Genomic DNA, 12,970 nt, shown 5'->3' with positions numbered 1-12,970 from the left:
GGTCAAAAGGTCGACATGAGTTTTTGGACTTTTTTTGGTGTCGTAGTTCGACGTAGCTCGACGTCAAACATTGTTTCCCTCATTACTGCATTGTGTTTCACCCATCCTATCTTTTACATTACTTTCCCCATTGGGGAGAGGGAGGATATTCTAATTTAAAGAGCTGTAACTCCTCTCTCCTCTCCCTAATTGCCTGCTAGGTGTATACGTTTATGGGAGGCGAGTGACACTGAGGGTAAGTTTGTCATAATCTGAATATCTGCTGAGTGTAATTTAAGAACCATTCATATCTCAAGGGTTTTACTTTTTTTTCCTCTCTGTCTGAATTGTAAATGAAGGTCCTGATTTTATTTTCTTCTGCTGCATGCATTAGGGTTACTTTTTATTCCAGAATACTCTCTGCAATTTTTTACATACAAATGAAGCATCTGTGTAGCATTCTAAATATCATTTGTATTCAGCAGTCTGAGTTATGCAGTATTGAATACGCAATCGAGGAACGATTTGTCTTTGATAAAAACCGCTTCTTGATCAAGGTAGTAGTGCCGGCCTACTCTTTGCAGACTCCGCTGTCTTTATCACTAAATATATTATGGACTACTCCTGATTTCTTTCTTTTTTTACTAGTTCTTAGTGCTAGTCTACTGGATTCAGTGATTTGCTTCTTTATAAAACCTGTACCTACAGTATATAACTATTAATCAGTTTAAGTTGCGCATAGCGAGATGGAGGAAGCCCCTGTTCCCTCCCTCTCTTCATAGCTCTCATTGGATTTCTGACACCTGGACACAGCCTCTCTTCTCTACCAGCAAACTGGGCCTCAATGAGGAAGGTAGTAAAATGAGATGTGGGAGAAAGAGAGATGAAGAAATTGGAGGAAGAGGAGACAGAAAGAGAAAGTGAGGAAGACAATTAGAGAGAGAGATGGGATGAAGATGTAGATGTAGAGAGGGCACACTTGTCTACTCTCCCAGAATGGCTAGGAGATTATCGAAAATTGAGTGGCCCTCCTGGCCCCCTGGAAGAGCAGGCAAGTCTCCCGATTTTTAATATCCTCTCCTGCTTGGCCACCCACTTAGTAAAGTGTGCGGTTCGGGCAGTCGATGACGCAATCCTTGCTGAATAGCGTCATTATAGCCACTCCCCCTGCAGTATAATGAGGTAATATCGGCATTACAGAGCAGGGGGGCATGGCTTCAATGATGCAGCGGCGGTAAACATGCCCCCATTCCACCCCCGCTCCTTCTCTAGCCATCATAGTCCGGCCCCCCTGCTGAGCCGACCTGGCTAGGGGGCCATTTACCATAGATGGCATATTCAGAGATCCAGCACATGCAGTGTCAAGTGCTCCGAAAGGAGTCAGGGCTTGCAATGTGCTGGGAGGGCTGCCGAGGAGTCTGTACATGCGCAATCAGCTAAGAACACACAAGCACAGAGGCCACTTCCAGTGAGGGTTTCGCGGGAAAACCTCTTCTGGCTACAATGCGACGTGTAGCCCATAGGCTGCAATGGGCTACCACCATATTCAGATGGCGGTAGCTGCGGGGGCCAATATTGAGAATGCTTTGCATTCCGGATTGGTAAATCAGGCAGCATTGCATCCCCCACAGAAACCTATGGGGGATACGGCTGCCAGCGGGAATGGAGGGATCACAGCAGGTATCGGAGATATCTGCTGCAGTACCTCCTTCTTACATTTGGGGGATACCTAATATTTGCTGCTAACCCACGAAAACGGGTGTTTTGGGGGATAGAAATAAATACACAATGATAAATGGGTACCTTTAAATCTTTAGGCAGATTTGCTGGGAACTCTGATACCTGCAAGTCGCAGGCTGTTACTTTTACCCCAAAAATAGAGAGCGAGAGAGAGAGAGATGGGAAGAATATGGGGGAGAGAGATGGGATGAAGAATGGGTAGAGATAGATGGGTGGAAGAGGCGTGAAAGAGATATTGGAGGAAGAGAGGAAAGAGAGATCAGAGGGGAAAGAGAGATGACAGGAAGAGAGAGACTGGAGGAATGATGGATTTTTAACCCGGCTACAACCTGTGTCGGCCCGGTTTTAGACGCCATTTCCACTGCACTTCAACCCAGGTTATTCCCGGGTCAGATTTGTTTCCACTTAACCCGCGTAAGCTCTGTAAAAGCCTATTGATGTAATTAAATATGGAGTTTTGACTGTCTCAACAAGATGATGTGACGAAAAGGAACAAAAGGGAGGGGTGGGGCCTGCTCACAGTATTGCAGCAATGGAGACCGATGCAGTAGCTGTGTCTAGCATGGAGTTGCAGACTGTTTGCAGTTTGTTGCTGCTTATTTCTGCTACAGACAACTTGATACAGCTTCTCACACTGTGCTACCTACTGCTGAGCTGGAGGAGGAGGGCACAATTCTTTGCGGAGAGGGCTAGTTCTCTACGCCATTATTTGAAAAGGAGGAGAGTGTTGATATCAGCCAGCGTCACTTCTATCATAAGAATGAGCACTACACCAAGGTGAAGAATGTGGGGAGAGATCGCAGACATGGAGAAGCATCCATGCAGACCATTTTAGCTTATCAAGCGCCTTGAGTCCTATTGGAGAAAGAGCGCTATATAAATAAAATTATTATTATTATTATTATTATTATTATTATCAGGAGGAGCAGTGGATGGCACATTTCAGGATGTCTCGTGCTACATTCTACTATATTTTGGAACTACTGTCCCCCGCAATCACCAAGTTCCGGAAGCCCATTGAGATGAGCAGGATATTAGCGATTGCTCTCTGGTGCTGTGCTACCCCTGGAGAGTATTGCTCTCCTGTTTATTTGGAGTAGGGATTGGCATGGTTTGCAAGATTATCTACCAGGTCACGCGGGCATTGCTGGATACCATGTACCATTGCTTTATTTCCTTGCCACGAGGACAGCGGCTAGATGAGACTTTAAAAGGCTTTAAGAACCATGGCCACGCCCGCCATTTGGGGGTGCTGCGGGCACAATAGTCCCGAGCCCGGCCTCTCTAACAGAGAGGAGAGGGCCCGGGTTGCTCATGTCGCCGTCCACGGTCCATCCACCACTCTGCTCCGCCCCTTTTTTGTTCCCGAGATCTGACTGTTACTGGAGGGGGAGAAGACACTGGAAGCATCAATTGTAAGCGTCCCTCCCAAAATGGCTGCCGCCTCATTGGAGACAGTTATTAAAGATACTAGAGGAGGCTCCTCTAGTATCTTTAATAACTGTCTACTTTGAGGTGGTGGCCATTTTGGGAGGGTCGTTTTCAATTGAAGCTTGCAGCGTCCTCTCCATCCTCCTGTGACAATGTCACAACTCAGGCATGAAAAGGGGCAGAGCTACTGGAAAGCAGGGGCGGGGATACACAGGACCAGGCTGACTACTAAGACAATGACAAGGACAGTGAGCAATAGAGAAAGTGTGTATGTATGGGTATGTGTGTGTGTGTGTATGTATGGGTGTGTGTGTGTGTGTGTGTGTGTGTGTGTGTGTGTGTGTGTGTGTGTGTGTGTGTGTGTGTGTGTGTGTGTGTGTGTATGTATGTATGTATGTATGGGTATGAGTGTTAATATGGGGCATTAATATGGTGTTGTTCCATATGTGCGCAGGATTTATTTTTTAAATATATATTAATTTATTTATTTTACTTTACCCCTTTATTTACTTTTTTTTTTAACTCTACCCCACAATTTCTGATGGCAGCCCTGAGCATGGCTACCCACAGTGTGCTGGTGCCATAGATGGGACCCACATACCCATCATCGCCTCCCGTGACAATCCAGCAGACTACTATAATCGCAAGGGTTGGCATTCCATTGTCCTGCAAGCCACAGTGGACCACAAATACTGGTAAGCACTGATTTACTAATGTGTTTGAAATAGGCTTGGGCTTTTTTTTTGATGAGGCATAAACTGTAATAAACCTTTATTTTTAGTTTCCCAGATGGTCACATGATGCGAGGGTTCTCGCAAACTCCAATCTCTACACTATTGCTGAGGACAAGCTCGTGGATGGCTTTTCCCTAGAAAGTTAAGGATAGTTACTCCTTAACCTAATGTTCACCCATAAACCCATATTCATGTTTTATACCAGGAATAATATCAATATTTTATTAACAGAAATCGGTGATCGTAGATGGTGTGGACATCCCGGTCCACCTCATGGGTGAAGCAGCCTACCTGTTACAAGTGCTGGCTGATGAAGGGCTACACCCAGCATGTTCAGTTATCTCCCAACCTGATATCATATACCCATGCCCTAAGTTTGGCCCGTATGGCAGTAGAGAATGCATTTGTTAATTTAAAAGGACGCTGGTGCTGCCTCATGGAGAGGAATGATGTGGACTTGAAAATCATGCCAGATATAGTACCAGCCTGCTGAATTTTCCATAATATATGTGAGATACAAAAGGAAAACTTTCTCCCTGAGTGGAATGTGCATGATTGTGAGGTGGGGGGCACTGTATATGATGCATCAGGCTTGGTGGTGGGGGGGGGGGGGTATGACATAGGCAGCGAGTGTATCAGGGCCACTATTGCAGCCAATCTTCCCTCAATGTTGCAGTAGAGAAGACAGGCAAGTTTTTGTGTGCAGTTTTGTGTTTATTTTGTTTTCTACAATTTTTCAGTTATAAAAGTTGTTCAAAAGTCATTAGTTGTATATGTTTTTCTTTTAAGCAGTTGGCAAACAGTTGGCATATATTTTTTGAGGTAACAATACAAAATATTGAAGTGCAAAGAGAACACTCTGTAAAAATCCCCATAATGCAGTTGGTCTTCAACATGTGTCCCTCCAGCTGTTGTGGAACTACATGGCCCAGCATGCCTTGCTGTGTATTTTCACAACAGCTAGAGGGCCACAGATTGAAGACTCCTGCCCTAATGTTTGGCAGGTATCAGGGTAACCCATATATTTGGATCTCACTGCCGCACATTTTCTGAGGTAACATTATAAAATAATAAAGTGCAAACAGAGCACTTTGTAAAAATCCCCTAATGTTTGGCTTTCTAGGTATCAGGGTAACCCATATATTTGGATGCCACTGCCGCACATTTTCTGAAGTAACATTATAAAATAGTAAAGTGCAAATAGAACACTATAAAAATCAGGAGGCACTCGATATACCGGCTGACGGGTTCCCGGCGCCGGGATCCCGGCAGCCTGTATACCGACAACTATTCTACCTCTTGGGGTGTCCCTGACACCCCTGGAGGGAGAATAAAGCGTCACCATGCCTGCAGCGACCCTGCAAGGGGCTCTTTTGCGCCCACCCTGCTGACGGCTTTCTGACGGTCGGGATCCCAGTGCCGGAATGCTGGGCGCCAGGATTGAGACAGCCGGACAATCATAGTACACCCGTAAAAATCCCCTAACGTTTGGTTTACTAGGTATCAGGGTAACCCCAATATTTGGATCCCACTGCTGCACATCTTTGAGGTAACAATATAACATAGAAAAATGTAAACAGAACCTTAACACCCAAACATTGTTTTATTGACAACTGGCTTTATTTAAGGCAATTGTCTATACACCCAATATTCTGAGGGTTGTGGGATTTGAGGGAGGCTCATAGTTGTATGGACCATATGGGTGCTAGGGTAGGCTGGGTCTTGCTGTTGTGCTTGTGTGGTATTCCCTAGAGTACGTGCAAACAGACGCTTAAAAAATGACATCTGCCTATCATGCATGGTCATTAACTGCGTCATAAATGATTGATGCATTTCCTTTTCAGATGCAAGATATCTCTCAATTCATGCATCTTCCTGGGAATTCAACTCGCTATCCGCCTCACGCAGGTGCTCCACGATAATGGACGTCATTGCTCTGACCGTTTGTCCTGTTCGGTTTCTTTTTCTGCTGTGGAACGTTATAGACTGTGAAGGGGATGAAATTTTTTTTTCATCAACAATGATTATAAAAATATACGTGTTTGTGGCCTTCTACCACCTGCACACTAGCTATACTCTGTAACATTTGATTGTTCCAATCATTGACAAGGCAAAACCACAGTATTGACTGGAGCACCCTCACTGCGACTCCTGGAGAAGTGGGCGCAGCCTCGCAATTTCATATTATCAAACTATAAATAAATATATTTTAAGCCACCCTCTACGCACACAATTATCAGCCTTACACATAACAGCCACAGTAGTGTTCCTTATACATATTATTGTCTCCAGTATAGTGACAGATACATATAATGTCTTGTCGAAGTCAAAAAAATATTACATAGAAAGAACATACAGACTCCACACATATAAGTCGCTATACTTGCAAATATGCGCAGCGAGCACAGCAATATATGGTAACATATGCATTTACACGGACATGCCACAGAGATGGATTCGACACTTATTTCATACAGTACATAATTATAATAATATCAAGCGCCAGACATCATGATGATTTAAAATTATATAATTAAGTAATGTCATGTATGTGTATTATTGGAACGAAGCTAGATACATCTGTCATATTTGGTATTAAAGCAACCAGATTAATGTGTAGATTCATTTGATACTTGTTATTAAGTTGTAGGACATTGCAACAAATAGTTATGATTAAATGTATGAAAGCTAAAATCACTCTTATTAGGACAATGGACAGGAAACTCAGGCCAGCCCCTTTTTGATGTCTTCAAGGCTGAACCTGTTTAGCATACGAACAAACCAGTGACTCATCATGAATGAGAAAGTTCCCTCCCTTAAAACTAGATAACACATTACAGAGACACACAGTTCCCAGTTGCTGTTTTGTCCCAGACGATGATGGAGGTGCATCTAGACCAGTTCCTGTATTTATTTGCTGAGAGAGAGAGAGATATTAAGAGGAAGATGCATTGAGGGAATGGTATGGTATGCTGGCCTGTAACACTAACTGTATGTATGTATTAACTGCTTACTGTATGAATTGTAATCATGTAACTATATGTATACTGTACATTGTGATATATTGAATACATCTCCTTTTAATAACAAATATATACATCAATGAGCTTTGGAACTCAGATAATGTGTGGGTGTATTGTTTTCTCTTATGGGATGTAGTGTTTTGCAATGTATAGCGCACATTCATGGCACATGGTAATAAGATGTGCAGGCATTTACAATATATATTAGAGCGGGCATTTTAAATATTTGTTAGAAAGCAATTTGGTATTCACAGATGAGGGCTCGTCCGCAATATCATGGTCTTAATGATGCACTGTACATTACAAACGCGACGCTGTGGTCGATCAGCTTGTGGTGGACGCATCGTGACGCTGAGAAAATCATATCCGTGTGTTCTGTTGTGTTATCAGTAAGCCAATGATATGAAAATTCAAGGGACAATGTGTTTCTCATAATATTTAAGATGCTAAAGCGTATTTTTATTGTTGCAAAACAAAGTTCAAATAAGTCATATTGTGTTTGATTCAGATTGGATTGTTTATCTGTTAAGTAGGTTTAAAAGTACATTTAAAAGTTGCTGCATAACCTTGATATAGTTTTTTTTTAAACTCAGGCCTAAAATAACTTCTGGTGCTTGTATAATTGTGATCTCTTTGTGACAAAGGAAGCCGCATGGTCTGTCCTCCATTTTGGACTAACCACATGGCCTGTCCACCATCTTGCGTAAACCTCATGGATGTGGAAGGGGGAGGAGCAGTGGCCATTTTAGGAAGGTCATTTTCTAAATAGCTGATTTTCAGTCTGCTCAGAACAATCAGTTTCTTTTGTCACATCAAGCACCATTTATGAGTTACCAATGCATTTATTTAACCCATGCCATAGTCAATTACAAATAGTTTCAGTTGGGCCTAGTGAGAGTAAATGGTGAGATAAATGCTTGGCTTGGTGTAAGAAATTGCACACAGATTGAAAAAGGAAAGAAAGAGTTGTTTTTTTCCTTCCAAGACTTGTAGAATCTGCTTACTAGGGAGGATAGCCATTGAAATGCAAATTAACCTGTGTAACTGCTTTTTTTTAGCAGTGAAAAGCACATAGCTTTGATATACAAATAAGAGGTAAGGTATCACATAGAAGGCCAGTGAATTATACATATATATATAATATTATTATAATTATGTGTATATTTATATCAGTGCATGTTCTGCAAGATAGCTATCCAATCTGAATCATATCATTTAAATTATAGATTATTGCAGTCATTATAGTTCTGTGTGAAATCTGATACATTTGTTGCTATATAGGTAAATTTGAAATAACAGTATTTAAGGAAGTAAGTGTAAAGACACAAATGCAGTTCTGGCTTGGTTGTTAAGGTTTATACAGAAAAAAAACTGTATGTTGTGTTAAGTGAGCGATTATAGTTAGTATTGCTCACATTTATAGAGACTGTATGGTTTGTTGAATTGCGTACGAACATTGGTACGGAACGTGAGGACAGCATACAAAAACGTGCACGTGGCGCAATGCCGCACACGTGGCATAGAGGTATGCACGGTTGCGTAATTACGCAAGTTTGCATAGGGTTGTGTGCGCATAATAAAACCACACGATAGTTCGTTTAGTTAAAAGGTAGGACAGTAGCCATGCTACAATAGCACAAAACTACCCGGTTTCTAAAGCAGATTAGTATAAAACTTTTGTTTAAACTGTATTGCCTATGGGGGTAAAGCTGCCAATCAGAACGAGTGAAAATTTTCTGTACAGAAAAACAAAGTATATTTGAATGAGTGAAAGCAGGAGTGAGTGGAGCTGAACCCAGAAACTAAGTGGTCTAAGTGGCTGAAGTGGTAAAACTGGGTTAGTAGAGGCCCGGTGGCGTAGGGTTCGCTACCTTGCGTGATCAAAACTAAGTGGTCTGAGGTGGTCTAAGTGGTCCCATACAACTAAGTGATCTGGAGTGGTCTAGGCTAGGTGGTCTACAGCAATCGTAGGGCATATAGATAACTAGTATCTATAGGCTGTTCTATTGCATCGCATGTCCGTGTGTTCTGCACAGCACAACGTGATACCATTGTGTCATATGCGCTGTGGAAGAGCATACGCAGACGTGATTGTATAGACAAAGGGGTTTTTCTTTGATAACATTGGGAAATCTCCCTGGTGGTCTTCCACTGGAAAGGGCAAGGATAGTTATCTAATTTCTCTGTTTTTCACCCAACAAACAATTCCAGTTGAAAGATACCGAAAAGGAATTTTTCGCTGCCTCTCTCAGGAAAATATTCCAACAGAACCTCCACCGAAAGAAATTACGGTGCTGTAAGGTCTGATAGGAGCCCTAAGTCAGGTACATTGCCTTCGCTATCGACAGTGTATGGTAGTACCGGCCAACATGGGCGAGAGTGGGTGGAAGCGCTCAGAGAACTTTCACCATTGCCTTATATTGAGTATTTTGGTATTTGTGGGATTAGCCGAGAAGGCAAGCCCCACAAATTATGGGAGCCAGTTGCTCAACTAAGGGACGTATGGTAGCCAGGGTCCAGGCAGAAGAGTTGGGACTGAGAAGGTCAGACTCGGGACCGAGAAGGTCAGAATTGCGGCCGAGAGGGTCAGCAAGGTTTATTATGTGGAAAATATGGTCCACACGCTGAAGTTTACTGTGACGAATGGGTACATATGACTGACAACGATAGGGTATCATTCCCTGGGATGGGCAGCTTTGAGCCAGAGGTACTGCAGAATGTAGGTATTAAAATATGTCTGATAAAATCCAGAAAACAATACAAATTGTTTAAATCTGTGGCAGCAAGAGGGGTTGGTGAGTTTGATCCTAAGGTATTGCAGGTGGTAGGTCTAACAAAAGTCATGTAAGACAAGAATGGAAATATAAGAACTGTTTGAACTTGTAGCAACAATAAACAAGTAGGAAGAAAAAATAGAATGCAAGTACACCACCTTATGTAGATGTGGAAGCAGTTACAGCCAGCATACAAACTATAGAAAATAATAAAAATATGAAAAATATGACTGTAACCTATATATGTACTAATGAATGTTGAAGTTTTATTTAGGAGGAGAAGGTGACCTGATTGTTTTCAGCCATTTCTCATGCACCCAGAGTATCCAACCGGTAAAAGAAGAGCAGTAGCCTGCGGGGGAAGTGGCTGAGACCAGTGGAACTGGTAAGTATGGTATACTTCGTGTACATATATAGTAAAACCCAAAAATAAAACAAAAATCAAGAAATTAACATGAGAAATGGAGAAAAACCTGTCCGCACATTAGTATTTGCCAGTAGGAAAGCGGACAGAGACAAGGTAACCCCCGGGTATTTCTTTCAGTTACCATATAAGAAGTATTCATTCCTAGTAATGCCCCTAGTCAAGATGAGCTCGGAAATGTTTGTTGGACCATGTACAGACCCTTAGTACGGGATGAGAAGGATTGAATGAATACTTCGCATGACCTAGAAGCTTGAGGGCAGGGTGCAGACTTCTTTGCAAAATTGGAAAGGGGTCACAGTAGCTAATCTTAGAAAGTGTGCTATTGAACATCATAAGAATAGTGCTAGGCGCAGAGAACAACAGGTGGAGAGGTTGAGGACGGCAAGTATACTGGCACATACAGGAAAGACCCATCAGTCCAAACCCCAGATCCCTAATGGTCAATAATATGTTACACTTGTAGGAAGGAAGGGCATTTTGCCAGAGACTGTAGGAGTAGTAGAACACATAGTCAATATAGACCCCTAGACAGAGAAAACAAGCCACATTATTAAACACACAGACGGGATCAAGGGACATATAGTAAGGAATCACAAGCCATATAGTAAACACAGATTCAGGCAATGGGAGTAACATGAACGGTGCAACAATACCCTTTGAGTAGACCTGCAAAGACTACGATAGGGCCCTTGCAAGCCAAACATTCTTTTCTGCTGGCTGCATCGACTCCGACTAATCTACTTGGCAGAGACTTATTGTGTAAAATGCGATGTGTCATATATTGTACTCCTGAGGGAGTCTTCTTGGATATACTCGAGAACCATGCACAAGAAGTACAAGATATACTAGACACCCCTCAAAGACTAATGTTACATATCACTGTTCTAGATGCATGTCCATCACAGGTAGAGGAAATTATCTCACAGATACCGGGTTCCCTATGAATTTAGGATGGACAGGACACTGGATTGATGGCTGGGATAGTCCCAATAGCGATACGACAAAGACAGAATTTTTTTAAGGGAAGTAGACCAAGTAGAGAATCACTTCCCCGTAGTGCCCAATCCAGTTGTCAAATTTTTATAAAATCTTCTCCACCTCTACAAACTCATCTGTCACCAACCTCTATTCTGTTTCTCTACAGTTTCCTCTTCATCTTTTGCATTCACACAGGGTGGTACAATACATGGACCCAAATACAGTTCAAACTCCACATGCCTAGGTCCTTCAGAGTTCCGCCCAAACCCAGTATATCTCAACAGCACGATAACACCAGTATTACTGCAGTGTGCCTTGTCATGCACAAAGGGTGGAGTAAGGATGAGAATACTGGTGAAGGGAAATTTTGTATAGACACTGATATGCCTGTTGGTGAATGGCAAACCTGACATTTTCTTTTTCATTTTCTACTTCGTTCTCTCCACTAGAGATGTTTTTTTTTCCTTTTTTTTCTTTAGTTATGCTCATGGTACTCTACATTGCAAACACACAATGACTTTGTACAGTTAACACCCTTTAGGAATTATTGTTATGTATTGGTGTGCACTGATGTTTTCTCAAACTGGGTAGAGGCATTTCCTGCCGCCACGGATGCTGCTGTGTTTATCGCAAAGAAAAATTGTGCAGAAATTTGTGTGTAGATAATGGTACCCCTAGAAGTAGAAGCAAAGCTTGAAATTGTACCATTGTGATCATACATACTGCCACTAGTATTATGTAGCATTGGAAACACTCCCAGATCTTCACTTAACGAATCACCCTCTTCGAAATTTGTTTTTGTTTTTGTTTTGGTATTTGTGTATTTTTTGTTGTTTTTGGAAGACAACCTCATGTCATGATTGATCCGCACAATGATCAGAAATACACCAATGAGGTGACAGTACAGTACTTTATCGAGAGGAGCCAGCATTTGAGAACTTGACAAAAGAACTTGAAACTGTTGATTGCTGGTATGCCAAATACTGTCTTGATTGTGAACCAAGAGACTGTGTGGTTGTTCTTACGCTCATGTTGCCTAATAGACAGGTGGGAAGGTCCATACCAAGTCTTGTTAACCAGCACGACAGCACTAAAGGTCACTGAAAGAGAGACTTAGGTCCACGATTCCCATTGCAGGAAAGTCGGTAGTCCGGAAGGAACTCGTAAATGGAGTGAGATCGCAAAAATACCACCAGAGACTCTGTTCCATGAAGACTGAGGAGGCGGCACTTTTGAACACTACCTGAGTGTACTAAAGGATTGCAGAAAGACCAGTCATTGTAATTGATTTGTTATGAACAAGAGTTGTTTTGTTCTATTTCTCTTTTCTCTCTTTCCCGCTGACAAACATTTTTTTTTCAGGACATTCTATTTTTGCAAGGTTTTTTTTATGAGGAGTCGAGTGTGGGACTGGAACTGGTTCTGGAGGAAGAAGTGATTTCCTTATAGGATCCCAGGATTAGCCGATCAGTTTGATAAATGTCAGAGAAAAATCAAAGGTCTAGTAGTTATGGAGTTCGGAGGTAATCAGGAACAATCAGACAATGGCTATTCACACATTGCAGATAAAGAGCTCATTAATATATGTGGAAGAAAGGTTTATGAGTGGCTCTCCCCGAACTCCGAAGGTTTATGTTATTTAGGAAGGACACTACTTATAACCCTTGTTCAATTATTAAACAGACCTAGCATACGTTCCAGAAATGGAAACAATGTTCAGAAAATGATAGGAATATGTAGATCATGAAAATTTTATATGTCACTTTCACGATTTGTTTGTGTCTTCTTCATCTACCCAGCAGAACCTCAATCGAATCCCAACATCAGTGTACAAAGACGTAGGTACATGTATGTGTGAAATGTTCGTCGCAAATCAGACATTAT

At 42.0% G+C, this 12,970-nt stretch overlaps 1 long non-coding RNA gene across 3 annotated transcripts in view; it reads left to right on the top strand.

The window, feature by feature from the left end:
• LOC135058164 (uncharacterized) overlaps window positions 1-7,008 on the top strand; it is a 106,432-nt gene extending 99,424 nt beyond the window's left edge. For 2 of the 3 annotated variants that reach the window (XR_010244647.1, XR_010244649.1), the window contains exons 3-4: window positions 3,699-3,845; window positions 5,729-7,008. This is a non-coding gene — a long non-coding RNA (uncharacterized LOC135058164). Of the gene's footprint in view, window positions 1-3,698; window positions 3,846-3,931; window positions 4,431-5,728 lie in introns of those variants that run through there. The other variant, XR_010244648.1, reaches the window with a different exon arrangement.
• The last annotated feature ends 5,962 nt before the right edge of the window (window positions 7,009-12,970 follow it).

Source organism: Pseudophryne corroboree, chromosome 3 (assembly GCF_028390025.1).
Source record: "Pseudophryne corroboree isolate aPseCor3 chromosome 3, aPseCor3.hap2, whole genome shotgun sequence".
Lineage (NCBI taxonomy): Eukaryota > Metazoa > Chordata > Amphibia > Anura > Myobatrachidae > Pseudophryne > Pseudophryne corroboree.
This window is presented reverse-complemented; position numbering and strand designations above follow the sequence as displayed.